General features: G+C 44.5%; 1 protein-coding gene and 1 pseudogene across 1 annotated transcript in view; one reads left to right on the top strand and one right to left on the bottom strand.

Moving 5' to 3' along the window:
- Positions 1–15015, bottom strand: part of LOC146181587 (tRNA (cytidine(32)/guanosine(34)-2'-O)-methyltransferase-like) — a 308502-nt gene that overhangs the window by 229957 nt on the left and 63530 nt on the right. The gene's annotated exons all lie outside the window — the stretch shown is intronic.
- On the top strand, positions 12519–14207 carry LOC146181597 (uncharacterized; annotated as a pseudogene).

A 15015-nucleotide genomic window follows, 5' to 3' on the forward strand; every position in this document is an offset into this window, starting at 1 on the left:
TTTTGGACATTTGTTTCATTTAAAAAACGCTTACACCCCGAGTCTTGGGTGTTTTTGCCATTGCAAATCCCTTCTTGCGTACCAAAGGGGTGCTATGGTTGGACAATATGCCTAAGGGTGTTACGGGCAAGGATATCACTTAACATGCGGGGGTAGGGCTGCATAACTTCGTAGCCTTTTATACACAAGCAGCGCTGCTGCTATAACCCAACACCTAAATAAAGCACCAAAAATAAAGCTATAATTAAAATTACACACGAGTGTTTTCTAAAAATGAAACCGAAACAAAATTTTACCGCCAGGAGACCGCCGGTAGCTACGCATGCTCTTTTCAAATTTCACAATATGGCCGTTAGCATGGTGGGGTGCGTTTCGACCACGTTTCGGCGAATGCTGGATGTGCTTCTTCGAATGTTTACCCTCGTGAAATGTGTTGCGTTCCGCATGCATATCTGTTACAGAAGTGTGAAAGCTTGTGAAGTGCCTTCTAGATGTGGCGTTTAATGCAAACGGGCATTTATCCTGTCGGCAAGTGTCCGGGTTTCTTTGTGCATTGCTCAGATGGAAGGACTGCTACCCTGTGTCATGTTTGAGATGTTCGAAAGAAGAAGGCATGGACGGTTTTTTTTTTCTGCGTGACTAAGAGGTATATGCGCCGACTGCATTGCACTCAGCTGAAATCGCACTGGTTGGTTCGGTGCCGGTGATACGAAAGCGGACAGCGTACTGCACAGCTGACGCAATCGCCTGTATAGGTAACCATATTCTTACGCATGTTGCGCTTTGTGGGAACAGCGTCCTACCGGATTGCTGCATTTTGTGTCTTTGTGCCGGAACGCTCTGCAATGTGCTGAATCAAAAAAGTGCGAAACGCGCTTGTTTTCACCTGGCTGCCAAAATGACACCGCACATGTGGTTAGATGTGATGGCGAGTTAGGCAGATTTCACGCAAAAACATCAGTCTCAACTTTCTTGAACAGAAATAATGTGTGTGCTATGTTTCCTTGCATTTTATACGCGCAGGAGGTTCACAAAACGATTTTAGTTTCTTGACAGTTTGATACTTGCGCTCAGTTCGCAACGACTCGGATTTGTTTACCGTTTCCGTTCGTGTGGCAAGGTCTATGTTGGCGTACCTTAATTCTCCTCGCACCCTCGGCTCCCTCCTCCTCCCTTATCTCTTACACTTTGCGCTGGCTTACCTGAAACCTTCCTCATTCTTTCTCACCTCCTTTCACTCGGCGCGTGCCGCTGACTCCGCTCCCCCCCGCCCTTTTTTTTTCCTGCTGTTTTTTTCCCCGTCCTGCTGTTCGAGGAGCGTCCCCCCGCAGCCCTTCTATTTACACTTTTTGTTCTCAGCGGCCAGTTAGCACAACATGCCTCTGCGCTTGCGCTCTCGAATGGCGCCGGTCAGCCGGTCTGATTGCATATAGTTTATTCCAAACTGTGCGAACTATATGCCGCTATCATCAAGCTATGTTACCTTCCCGGCTTCAGGATTTGAGTTTTTAATCAAAATGAGAGCATTTTTCATTTTACGGTGATCATATTTTGCAGTTGCATGGAGTGTGAAGTTGCATTTTTATTGTGCTGCTTTTGTTATGGCATTTACTTTCACTCTCAAAGAATCGTTTAGCTACGTATTTTATTTTCAGCAAGACTTCCATTAAGGCACTTGTACACAGGCCAAGTGAGCTGATGTGGTTCAAACTGTCCGGTTTTCATTATTTTTATGCTGTCAGGAGTGATAGAAATCTAGCTGGTATTTTTTTTTTCTGCATACTTCAACAAGCTATCAGTTATTTACATTTTTAACTATCATGTTAAACATTCAAGTTGATGTGAAATGAAAAGTTCGTGAGGCAGCATGAAGGTTCTCTAACCCATGTGTTTTTGATGAGTGTAGCTATTCTTTATTTGACAAAACAGCTTGCATAATCTAAAGATACCATGCAACAGCATGTTGCATGAATCAAAATGGGTTGATCTTACGTGCTCTCATTAATGACTTGATCAAGGACTGCCAGCTTTGTGCCTCCTGAACCAACCATAACAGTATACTCTGCATTATTAATTGTGAGATAACCACCAGTGGTTTTCGATGGGGTCCTTTTCCAGCACACTGCTGTACACTAAAGGGGCATTGGTGTTGCCTAATTATAGAGTAGAAAAATATGTTGAATTTGCTTTTTGGCATGCGTAGTGCACATTTATACAGCTGCTCTCTTATGCACTTCTTTCACAATTTTATCAAGAAACAAGAAAAGTCTGCCACGCTGTGTCTCGGATATACTGGGAGCAGCATCAATGAAGATGAAGAGCATTTCCCTTTCATTGAGCAGCGGAGGCTTCTTCGAGTCGGTATTGTTGCAATAATGGGTGGATTTGGGCTGTTCAATCTCGCATATGACAAGGGGTCTGATAATTTGCGCTGCATTATAGAGGTTTGGACCTGTATGATATGGTAGTAGGCATTGCTTCGAAACTCAGCACGCTTATTTTGACGCTTATTTTTATCAAGTACAAATGCAGCTTTCTCTGACTGTTACTTCATAGTACAGAATCCTTTAGATATCCATACTGAACAAATCTGCATTGATTTTTCAGCACTAGTGAACCTGTAAAGTATTCAGTGAGCAAGTCATCAACAGTGAAGTGAAGGGAGACTGCATTTAAAGGAGTTATAACTAGCTGAAGACACAAAACTGGCCGAAACACAATTCTGAGAAAAAGCCAATTGGAATACATAAAAACTACCAGGCAGCTAGCTTGGCTTAGCAGGGGTATAGATGCCGAAGCAATGCTTACCTAAGCTAAGTTTTGGTTCGTTTAGCTGAGCTTGGTCATGCTTTGCCACATTCAGCTAAGTATTTACCGTAGTTTTACAGTTTTATTAGGATAATTGAGGCCTAATTAAAGTCGTTGATGCTACTTTGTCAGAGGAGATGAAGGTGAAGACAGGCAGCTCAGCATGTGAAGAAACTGCCAACTGAGATGGTGCAGTGATCTAACGCAGTGGACAGCAAAGTTGAACTCTTTGCCTCAAGCCTGCTTCAAAGCGTTTTTTTGTTCTGAGTGTTTCTTCAAAGAATCAAAAAACACTTCACAGACATCTTAGTGGAGCCAAGGAGGCTGGTGGCAATGCTTCTTGCATCAAAACTAGAGGAACACAATATTCTATGCTTAAAAGCTGGATTGCAGCAACAAGACTATATAAAAAAATGACGTGGAACAGAAAAATAATTCGAAGCATGACAAGTGAAAACTGACCAGAGAAGGTAAAGTAGAAAAAAAAAAAGGTGAGCAAAGCCCTAAGAAGTTACATGCATAAAAAGAACAGTAAACACTGCATGTAAAAGTGTATAGCTATAAACCCGTAAGACAGATGGGAGCAAGAGTGAGACTCAAATCATGTCACTTGAAGACCTCACAGAGGCACCAGCTGATGTCGTGGCCACAGGCACAGAGGAAGCCCTCACCAGTTTAGGCCATCTGGGCACCCGAGACCAACGGACATCAAAAATGTGAACTGGTAGGAACGACACAAATTACTGCACGTGGCAGAGTACAACCACCCAAATGAGGCACATGAAAAGGGCTTATGCATGGTGTGACATCAGGAGTCAGTCACAAGTGTGCAGCACGATAGAAACAAAGCTACACAAGTCATTCACAATGACAGCTGTGAGGGAACAGGCAGAAAGGTAATGCAGTACATTACAACTTAGTGCACCATAGAAAAAAAGGAGGTGCGCGCATATGCAGCAAAACCCTCTCTGCGCCGCAAAAAAATTTGGATGTGACCAGTCTGGCTGTGCTGGGGGGTAGTCAGAAATAAAGCAGTCTGTCAAAAGTGCAGCACTGACACGTGCGTTTTCAATGCAAATCAATAAAGCAATAAAGCAATGCAAATCAATGCTGGATCAATAAAGATATCAAAATAGCAGAAATAAGTGGGAAAGAGCTCATAACCAGTATGGGGAGAGATCAATGATCATGGCAAGAGGAAGAAGTTGGGCAGCACTAAAATGTCGGGCCACTATGCATAAAGCAGGATGCCTTAAGGGGAGATGCTACTCGAAAACATTTTTTTCTTAATATTGATGCTAGGTGAATGAAAATTGCACCACTTATAGAGATTGATCTCCTCTTTCTAAATATGTTTTTAGTTTTAAAATAGCTTAATGCCTTCATATTCTAAATGCCATGCATAAGTGAAAAACAATGCATGTTTGTGCAGCTGCTGTACAGAGCAGCAAGCATGGTAGGGCAGAGCCAACTAGTTCTTTTTGTCCCCAACACTCCACTGAGTGCAAATAAGCAACATAGCAACATTCCCTTGGCATGCAATGTATTGAGACAATTTTATATCTGGTGCCTTGTTTTTAGTGGCTAGAACAAGATAATTTTTTAAATTTGCATGCCCAAAAATACTGCTGATTGCATTTAAACCTAGATACTTGCATTCTACACATCCTAAAGATCATGCATGCCAAATTTGGTGTCGATTGAACAAAAATAACGACATAAAATATTGTGCACAAAACCCATATTCGGCCCAAAATAAGAATTTGAGAAAAATGCGATTTAAAGATACAAAAGCTGTTTATTGCTGTTGTAGCAGCACTACCTGCATGAAAATTGAGCACAATGCAGGCCAGGGTATCATGATACAGTGCACAGTTTTAGAATTGTTGCTCCCACAGTGACATTGTGAGCAGCATTCTCAAGACGTGCTTTCTTCGCTAGCTAGCGATGCTGAGACCTTGCTTCTGTCAGCCACTGCTTTGTAACCACAAGGTTCACTTTTTTTGTTATGGCATTAAACTCCTTATGGTGCACTTGTTTCGGCTAACCAAGAATCACACGAAATCGGGCAAGTTCATTGTATCCAGCACCGATAATGCGCGCCCCAACCACTGCATTGACGTTCACGACGAAAATCTCCTTCGGGCTGGCTGAAGGGCGTCGTTCACCGGAGCTGTACACCGCGACGAGCACGACTACGACACAACGGACGCGGCACACGCTACACTGCTGCAACGCAGCTCTAGAAACGACGAGAGTCCTTTTCGCTTCTTGGCCAACTCGTGAACGGAAAGTTAGCACCGTCCGCGCTCCCGACAAGCTAGCTGCTCCGCTCGCCAGTGCGTTCGCGGCACCGATCTTGCTGATAAAGGCACTCGCCGTACTAGGTCTCCTCAACGCTCGAAGTTCTCGAAGATCCTTATCTTCTTATCCAATGCACTGACGAAATCGCCTAAGCTGTCGCTGAAACTTCAATGCCCAGCCGGCTCCGAGCCGTCAAAAGCGTCGTCTCCGCCGAGGTTAGGCCTAGCTGCCGCGGACATCTCCACTGCACGCTGTTTCACTTTGCCGATGACTTCCCTTGAACGCGTGGTTTGACCGGTACTTTCGACACCGAAAATCATGTTTCTTCTCGGCTTCTATCGCAGCGAAGAGCACGAAGATGCGTGAAATTTTGAAAATACGCCGAGAGAAAACTAGCGGGCAAGCGTGACAGCGAGCTGCGCGTCGCATGAAGAGCAGACGAGCTATGGCCGCTTCCCACGCTGACAGCCAATGGCGTGGTCGAAATCTCACCACGTGATTTAAATGGCCAGTGAAAATGCTAGGTTTGGGCTGGCGAAACTTTTTTTTTATTACATGCTGGGGGTTTGTGAAGCGGCAAAGCCAGCTTTAGGGAGAAAAAGCGTGGGCCTGCCGCCTTGCAAAATTCCAGTGGCGTGCGACGCCGCGATTTGACGGATCACGCGCTTGAACATGGGTCATATCTGCCCCTTCTCTAGCCACCTTGAGTGCTTTAACAGACTTTTTAAATAATTTCGCGACTGTTTTCGGCTCTGATTTTTTTATATAATAAAGAGGAAGGATCAGTGTTGCTATAACAGTTAAAATCACAAAAGTGACTTTTTTACTGAAAATCGCCGTTTTTCGACCCGCGTCTCCCCTTAATTACTCGTGAGTCCCTACACTTGTTTCATGAAGTCAACGGCGCCAGTTTAAGTTTTAAGTAACCCTACGGGTCATTGATGAACAGTTGTGCATAAATATGCCGACGCTGATGTAGTGTTTGTAATCGGCATCTAGCCGAATGTTACCACTCTGTTGGCCACTATGGAATAAAAACATGGCGGCTTAACCAACAGGCTCGCTTCATCAGTGTCTAGCCCAATCTAACCAATCGAACCCCATCACAGCCTCCAGGAACACTAAGATGGTGTCAGAAGTGCTCTTTTATCTCATGTGAGTACCACTACATCAAGAGTCAGTCGTCCAATCACCCATCAGCAACAAGCGGCTACCGGCAATCGTAGCCATGGCACATGTGCTCCCTGCCTTCCCAAATTTTGACCTGCGCGCTACCGACGACAACAATATTGGTCACGAATGAACGAAGTGGATAGAAAGGTTCGAAAACTTTCTTTTAGCTTGCAATATCTCGGCAGATGCACGCAAAAAAGCGCTCCTCCTGCACTACGTCGGTGAAGAAGTCTACGACATATATCGCTCGCTCCCCGAGAGTGCTGCGCAAGGTGCGACGGCTACATGCACGACCCAAACCACGCAGAGTACATCGACGCCAGAATAAGATGCCGCTCGAGCGAAACTGAATGCATATTTTGCGCCGTGAGTGAACTCAACATTTGCTATCTATAAATTTCGTCAAGCTCAGCAAAACGTTGGTGAGTCACTGGACGCCTTCTATGCGCGCCTCCGGCAGCTTTCTCGCCACTATAACTTTGAAAACATCGACTCTGAAGTCAAGAACCAAATCATTCTCGCCACGTCGTCGTCTCACCTCCGAAATTATGCCATGCTTCATTCCCTCACGTTACCGGACTTACTTAACCAGGGAAGAATGCTCGAGGATGTCGAATGGGATGCGTCCGAAACGTGTCAATGATGTGTTCTAATCTTTCCAGTTTGACAGACATGTGCCTAGAGCATAAACAGTAGCAAGGCAAGCCGCGAGGACTAATCATCTAGAGCAGGGGTCTCAAACCACAAAGCAGTGCCATGCAACTTCATTCCCTCACGTTACCGGACTTACTTAAGCAAGGAAGAATGCTTGAGGATGTCGAACAGGATGCGTCTGAAATGTGTCAATGATGTGTTCTAATCTTTCCAGTTTGACAGACACGTGCCTAGAGCATAAACAGTAGCAAGGCTAGCTGCGAGGACTAATCATCTAGAGCAGGGGTCACAAACCACAAAGCAGTGTCATGCAACTTCCCGGCTCCAGAGATTTCGTCCTTTGTTCCAAAGCATTACCATCAAACTCATTTTCCAACTAAAATGCCTCAATCCCAGATGTACACGTTTTATCAATATGAAAAGCAGTTTGTGTTATGGTGCGCTTGATGCCGCATAAGCAGTTAACGGCAATGATGTGTCAGCACAAGGTTATTGCATATTGTTTTTTAAATAAACTCCAATTATTCTACAGTCCAAAAACACAAGACAAATCAACAAGTTCATTTTTGCCCAAAATCAACTCTAGGTGAAAAGGAATGTGTTCATGATGAAATCAGGTAAAGCTTTTTACTTAGTGTCTTTTCTGCATGAGAAAAAAAACATGGTTCAAAGTTGGTTTCTCCTTGAAGATGAATGAAAACCTATCGCACCATGAAGCTAGAAAGCAATTTACCTTCTAACAGAAGAGCACACATTCTAAAGTAGCGAAGTAGGGACCGCAACTGCCTACGGTTACGATCATTTTAATGTCGAAAAATGGATCTCTTAGACTACATTGCTGCAATGTTAAATACTTACTGGCACTGCCATATGGTCAAGCTCGGGAAACTGGCATGCGCGCGTCTTCTTCACTTGGAGAGCTCACTCGTGACTCGGTTAGCCCCGCCAAGTCTTCTTTCACCAGCTTACCAGCTCTACCGGCTCCTGTGACAATTTGGTGGAGATACCCACCAAGTATGAAGAGCTTCATGGTGCCTCCAATGCCCAGCTACACACTGTGGACATGACACCTGTGCATAAGGTGAGCCGCCGCTTGAGGCTTAGCTCTCGAGTGTGGTCCCCTTGCTCCCAACGCAAGCCATGACAACGGCGGCAAGCCAGAATGTTCAGCTTCCTGTGAGTGCCCAGCCACTGGTCTTCCATGTTCCATGTATACCCATGCCGTTCCAAGGAGACAAAGACTGGGTCGCTGTGTTTATTGCATTTGACAAAGAGCGCAGGCTGCGGAATGATTATCTTACACTTGAAGACGCTACCAGAATGTGGTTCAAAAACCACCACGCTACCATCCCCACCTGGCAGGATTACCGGTGGCAGCTGCTCGGAACTTTCGACAATAATGCAAGAAAAGAAATGGCTGAACTGGCTCTACAGTCCCGAGCGCAGCGGCCTAATGAGAGCGTTGCCATGTTCGTGGAAGAGATGATTCGACTGCTCAATTGCGCAGATCCATGTAAGAGGCAAAGGTGTGCCATCTTACGTGAGGTGTCAAGGAGCAGCTGTTCGTCGGCCTTGAACGTTACCTTCCGTGTACTATGGTTGAATTTACAAGGGAAGTGAAAAGAATGAAGCATGCCCTACAGCAGCGATTTGTGCATTTTGATCATCCTGCAAACATCACTGCTGTGGACTTTCACTTGCCTATGCCGAAGAACAAGAGTGAAGCCCTTTAGAAAATTCCCGTTCACTTAACCGTCACATAAGCGTTCGCCAAACGCTTCGTCGCGAGCACAATCCCACCCTCAGCAAGAACGAGCCACGCCCAAGGTAGCCGCGCTGGCGTAATACGAACATTTTTCTTTATTTTTTCCCCATTGATGCGTGCCCTCCTACAAATGTTTAACCCTTTGTATCCCAGGTGCCACAAACGTGGCAGTGTTATTTTAATTTTTTCGAGGTAGAAAATATGCTCTAGGAACCCTGTGTTCCTAGCTGCCACGAACGTGGCAGCTGGTGTTTGCACTCACTGTCAGTAGATGGCGCCACGGGTACCGCACAGCAGCATTTTGAGCTTCGAAAACATGGACTCCACGTGCAGCCGGCCAAGGCGGTAAGTGTGCGTTATTTTTCTGTTGTGGTAACCTGAACTCTGATAATTTATTATTGAAAACACCGACAGCAGTTTTGCGGAAGTCTAGCGAATATACTTACGCAGTTTCATGTTGCTACGACTCCTCCTTGTAGAGCATTTCACTTCGTTCAGCTTACATACACATTTGTGGTAGCCAGGAAGCTGGGGTCCGTCCTTCCAGAGAAATGCATGACCGAGTATGATTTCCTTGAGCGCTTATGTCGGAGTATTTGCGGCATCAAATTTAATTTCCATCAAGTGAACCTTCATACTCGTTGTCTAGCAACGACGTGCTGGTGTATTGATTTTGAAGAACGTTTTTTATATGCAGGCAGCGCTTGACTGACAAAGAAATTCAAGCAATTCTTTTCTAATACCCTAGTGGAAGTGAGGACGAAAACTTGGAGGGGTCGGATTGCGATGAAGAATACACGCCGCAGGAGAGAACAGTGCAGAATGTCAGCGAAAGCTCTTCAGACAGTGAAGAAGAAGTGCAGGTCACATCAACCAAAAAGAAGAAGCAAACGAAAATTTGGCACTGGGTGAAAAAGGACATCAATATCAATCGGGGAGAGAAAGAAAGTGTTTTGAAGCCTGCGGACGGTTTAGAAAGAGTGAAGAGCCCCTTGAGCATGTTCCTGAAACTCGTTGACTCTGATCTCATTGAGTTCCTCACTTTCGAAACGAACAGATTCAGGACCCAAGAAAATCGCACGCGAATCCTTCCGGTGTCAGTCCTCGAGATGCGCAAGTTTATTGGCATTGTCCTTTACATGTCTGTTGTTGACCTTCCTTTTAGAAGGATGTACTGGTCAAGCAGATATCGCCGACTGCATGACAAGAAACAGGTTCGACGAAATCATGTCCCTATTTCATGCAGGGAACAATGATGAAGCGCGGGAAAAAGGAGAAGAAGGCTATGACTGTCTCCATAAGGTGCGACATGTGCTTACGAGCCTAAATAACACATTTTCACAAGCTGCCAAACTTGAAACTTGCGTTGCTGTAGATGAAATGATTATCCCTTTCAAGGGCAGACATTCTCTGAAGGTTTATATGAAGAGTAAGCCTAAGAAATGGGGCTACAAAGCTTGGGCCCTGGCAGGCCGGTCTGGATACGTATACCGGCTTCACATGTATGGTGACAACCTAATCGAAGACCCCCCGAACACCCCGGAAGACGTAGGCGAAAGCGGGAAGGTCATTCTGCGACTCACTCATGATTGCCCTCCGGGAACAGAAGTATTTTTCGACAACTTCTTCACTTCCATCGAGCTTTTAAATGAAATGAAAATGAGAGGACTTGGAGCGACTGCCACCATCAGAAAAACAAGATGTGGGAACTGCCCTCTGAAAACTGACAAAGAAGTGAAAAAAGCCGAGAGAGGATCACTCGACTTCCGCTCAGAAAAGAGCACAGGAATTGTCATCTGTGCCTGGAACGACAACCGCACAGTGACAGCTGCATCAAACATCCACAGCATTGAACCTTTTGATACATGCATGCGCTACGACAGAAAAACCAAGACTTATGTGGATGTGCAGAGGCCCAACATCATTAGAGTGTACAACCAGAGCATGGGTGGAGTAGACAAAGCAGATATGCTTCTGTCATTTTACAGAAATGACTTGAAAACAAAGAAGTGGTACAAAAGGATATGCTTTCACCTTATCGATCTTGCGGTTGTGAACGCTTTTCTGCTTTACCGCGAAGCGAAATCGGCAGATATGCAGCTGGTTGACTTCAAGTTCCGGGTGGCACTTGGATTGATGCGCTCACTCGAGGGCATGCCCGGATTGAACCGGGATGGTGATGATCCTGTGCCTGCGAGTGTTGTGTCACCAACTAGTTCATTGAAGGCATCAGGCTCAGCAGCTGGAGCTGTTTCAAAAAGAGCCCATCATGTTGAACATTCTGTGCAGCACGACAATGTTGGCCATTGGCCAGTGAAAGTGGCGCAAAAAAACGCCCCCATGTGCAAGTTAAGCTCATGCACCAGGCGCACAAGGTTCTTTTGCAAAAAGTGTTCTGTGTATTTGTGCGTTGATGCAGAAAAAATCAACTGCTTTGAGAAATTTCATGCATCTTAAATTTTCGGGGAATTTCTACCCCCCACTCCTAGCTGCAACGTTTGTGGCATAATAAAATTTCCTATAAAATTAAGAGGAATCATTTTAACTTTTTTCACGTGTCTTTCCATGAACATGAACTCTTTAAAAATATAGATTTCAGCAATGTTCACCTCGTGAGACACCTGTGGGATATAAAGGGTTAATGATGGTGATGATACCAGTGGTGACATCTTGTGGCAACTTTGAGTACTAGGCGCTGTGCTCGTTCTTTGCTATGTGCACACGGAGAAAAATGATGCCGTCGCGGTGTTTGCTATCATTCATTATTCTCCTGATATATAAGAAAACATCCGGTGCCCTTGTTAGCGCTACTAATACTAGATTTTCTTGCGTATTTCCTCAATAAGTGCTTTACAAGTTCCCATCAACTAGCAGTGCTCCACGAACCAGTTATACTTTATCTTGACAGCTGAAACATGGGAACCTCGACGTAACAAAATTCGCGATGTAACGAAATTTTCGGCTGCAAGTAGGACTTCGTTATATCGAGGTTCAACTGTACCAACATAGCATGGCGTGAAAACACACTTGTACAAAAAGATTCGACAGATGTCGTGGCACGGCAAGTCCAAACACGCCAGCTTTGCGCTGCTGCGAAGTTCTGAACACACGATAGAGAATGTATCAGTACGTCAGTGATACTGTGATGGGGAAGCATGAAAACGCACCGATACATCCGTGACAGCAGAAGGGTTAAACAGATGTAAGTAGCAAAGCATCGAATTATAGTTGATCCCACAGAACGCCCTATCCGTCAATGTCCCCAACGAAGGTCGGCGAAGGAACATGAGATATTTGGGTATGTTTCACCTTGCAGCTTGATGTCTTTAAGGTATGTCACCACCTTTGAAAAGGCATTTTTTTGTAAAAATGACATTTTTTCTTTTTTAGATTTAGAGAGTCCCCAAACATTCAAGAATGTTTTGCAGCAAGAATCATGTTCGTATCTTATTTAGTTCAAAAGTTATAGCTAACTTTCCAACAGATGATGAACAGTTCCGAAACCGAAACTGATGTGGTTTGGTAACAGAAATTGATAACTCAACGATAATCTACGGCGCATATTGAAACTTTTCTGTTATGTTTTAGTCTCATATGTAAACGATTTTCAAAAGCAATTTGTAAGGCTTTGTTTTTTTTTAAATATTTCTTTAAATTTCCGCAAGGGGGGTGCATGACGCTACTAAGGTCTCTGTTGTTTACTTTGCGTGTGCTTTGTGCTACCGCTTTGATTGCTGCCGGATTCATCCTTTTTATTGCCATTATTTTTAGTAGCAACAGTAATAACATAGGTTGGACGTTTTTATAAGAAGGCATGGCAAAGTTCAGGACAAAAAGGCGATTTAAACGGAAGTTTCTTGGCAATCGACAGACAAGGAATGCTCCGACTGAAGACCATGTGGACGTGAATGTATCGGCGAGTGCTGCAAAGCTTGGGAACTTAGAGAACAATTGTGAAGTGCCGCTGCAAGAACCTCTACTGCAAGGTAATAGGATAATTGATATGGAGATCCTATCATGTTTTTGCAAAACTGGCCTGCCCGGAATGCAAGAAGACGTCGCTTACATTGGAAGAATGCTCGCGGCTTGGAATATCATGTGCATATGCTGTTCTGTGTGGTGTGTGCGGATATGCATATTCATTTCAATCGTCGAAAAAGGCTGGAAGTGCTATCGAGAACAACCTGCGTCTTGTCTACGCAATGCGTCAGCTCGGCAAGGGATATTCTGGAGCTGTAACGCTGACAAAAGTGATGAACATGCCACCGCCGCCTTGGCATTCTGCCTACCAAAAGATATCTGCTAAGCTCTGTAAAGCGGCAGAGGCTGTTGCGTCTAACTCAATGATGAATGCCGCTACTGAATTGCGTTGTGTTGTGCAAAGTACTGAGTGTGGTGTGTCAGGTGATGGCACATGGCAAAGGCGTGGACATTCATCACTGAATGGCTGTGTGTCCTTGATATCCATTGATACTGGGAAAGTTATTGATGTAGAAGGCATGTCAAGTAAATGTAGGGCATGCTGGTCGAAGAGCAAGTTGAATCCCTCAAGCATTGAATATCTGGAGTGGAAGGCAAATCATACCCAGTGTCAAGCAAACTACACCGGTAGTGCTGGTGGTATGGAGGCAGTAGGGCTCTATCGTATGTTCAAGCGGTCAGAAAGAAGTCATGGTTTAAAATATGTAGACTTCTATGGAGATGGCGACTCCCGGCTATAAAGGACATATATGGCGCAAATAGCGTGCGCAAACTGGAGTGCATTGGGCACGTACAGAAGCGTATAGGATGCCGACTACGAAAGTTGAAAAAAAGTGTTCCTGGGCTTGGAGGCAAAGGAAAGTTAACGGATGTCCTCATCGACCGGCTGCAGAACTATTATGGTATTGCCATCAGAGCGAATGTGGGAGACCTGCAAGCCATGAAGCAAGCTACATTAGCGAGCCTGTTTCACTGTAGTTCAACAGATGAAACACCAAGGCATCGTCTGTGCCCTCTTGGCACTGAGAGTTGGTGTGGGTTTAACCGAAGGAATGCACTCGGTGGTGGATCCTACAAGCACAAGGGAGGCCTTTCCAATGAGGTACTCAACAAAGTGAAGCCGGTGTATGCTGACCTTTGTAAGGATGATCTCTTAAAGAAGTGCCTCTATGGAAAAACCCAAAATGCCAACGAGAGTTTCAACGGTATGATTTGGCAATGGGTTCCCAAAGACGTCCACGTGAGCCTGCCCATCCTACTTTTTGGTTTATACGATGCTGTGTGCCACTTCAATGATGGTAACAGAAGTATAGCAGATATTTTGAGGGAAGCAGGCATCGAACCTGGTCACCACACTCTCGCAGCATGTTGCACCAGTGACAAGTACCGTGTGAAGAAAGCCCAGCGTCAATCAACGGGTGAGGTGAAACATCTCTGCAAGAAAAGACGGGCAGCAACAAAAGCCAAAAGAGAGCTCGTGGCAGCTAAGGAGGGCCCTAGCTATGAACCTGGTGGATTTTAACTTTCTTGCGCTTGGTGATCTTGTTTCTACAAGGACTGAAAAACTTTAATCGTGTTTTTCACAAAACTTGATTTCTTGCACTTTCTTGTTGTGCAAACAGTTGTAACTTTGAACTGAAAGAACATTTTTCAATGAAACTTTGCACGCTCGTTTCTCTATTACTAACCTGTGCAATGAACTAGGATGAACGAAATCGAATGGTAAGTTTTGATGTAATCATGTTTTATGCCAAGGAATGCAAACAAAAATGACACATTTGTTTTTCTTCTTTGGAATTTTTTTTATAACATGATTCCCAATTATCGGATGGCAAAGATCCTAGTTAGTTGCACAGCCTGGTTATTTGGCTAACTCTGTGCCAAAAAGTTTAGAATTTCTGCACTCCAGTGGCTAGTTATGAATGTTTGCGTAACGGCCATGTTTGGACCATTTTTTGTCAATAACAAATTCTAGCATCATTTTTTAAACTCCTTTTTGCTTTTGAATATCATATAAAACGATGCTTTATAAGGTCAGTGTGAAATAAAAATTTAAAGGTCAAAATTTTAAAAAATTTTCAAAAAGGTGGTGACATACCTTAAATTAGTTGAAAAGTTGTAAAGCCAAAGAACCACTCGCATGATGACTAAATTTTCGTTTAAGAGCAGTACCAAGTGTTGGAGCACGTTAAAAACATGTTCAAAATGAACAAGCTCGCTCTAGTTTAGAAGGAAGTTTTTAACGAAGAGACTTGGGTTGATTGCCAGTCCGAGGACGTGGACATGTGGTGCAGCCAGTGCTGTTTGGCTGGGCGCAACAAGACAATGTA

This window comes from Amblyomma maculatum, chromosome 8 (genome assembly GCF_055883805.1).
Source record: "Amblyomma maculatum isolate TAMU_Amacu chromosome 8, ASM5588380v1, whole genome shotgun sequence".
Classification (NCBI taxonomy): Eukaryota; Metazoa; Arthropoda; class Arachnida; order Ixodida; family Ixodidae; genus Amblyomma; species Amblyomma maculatum.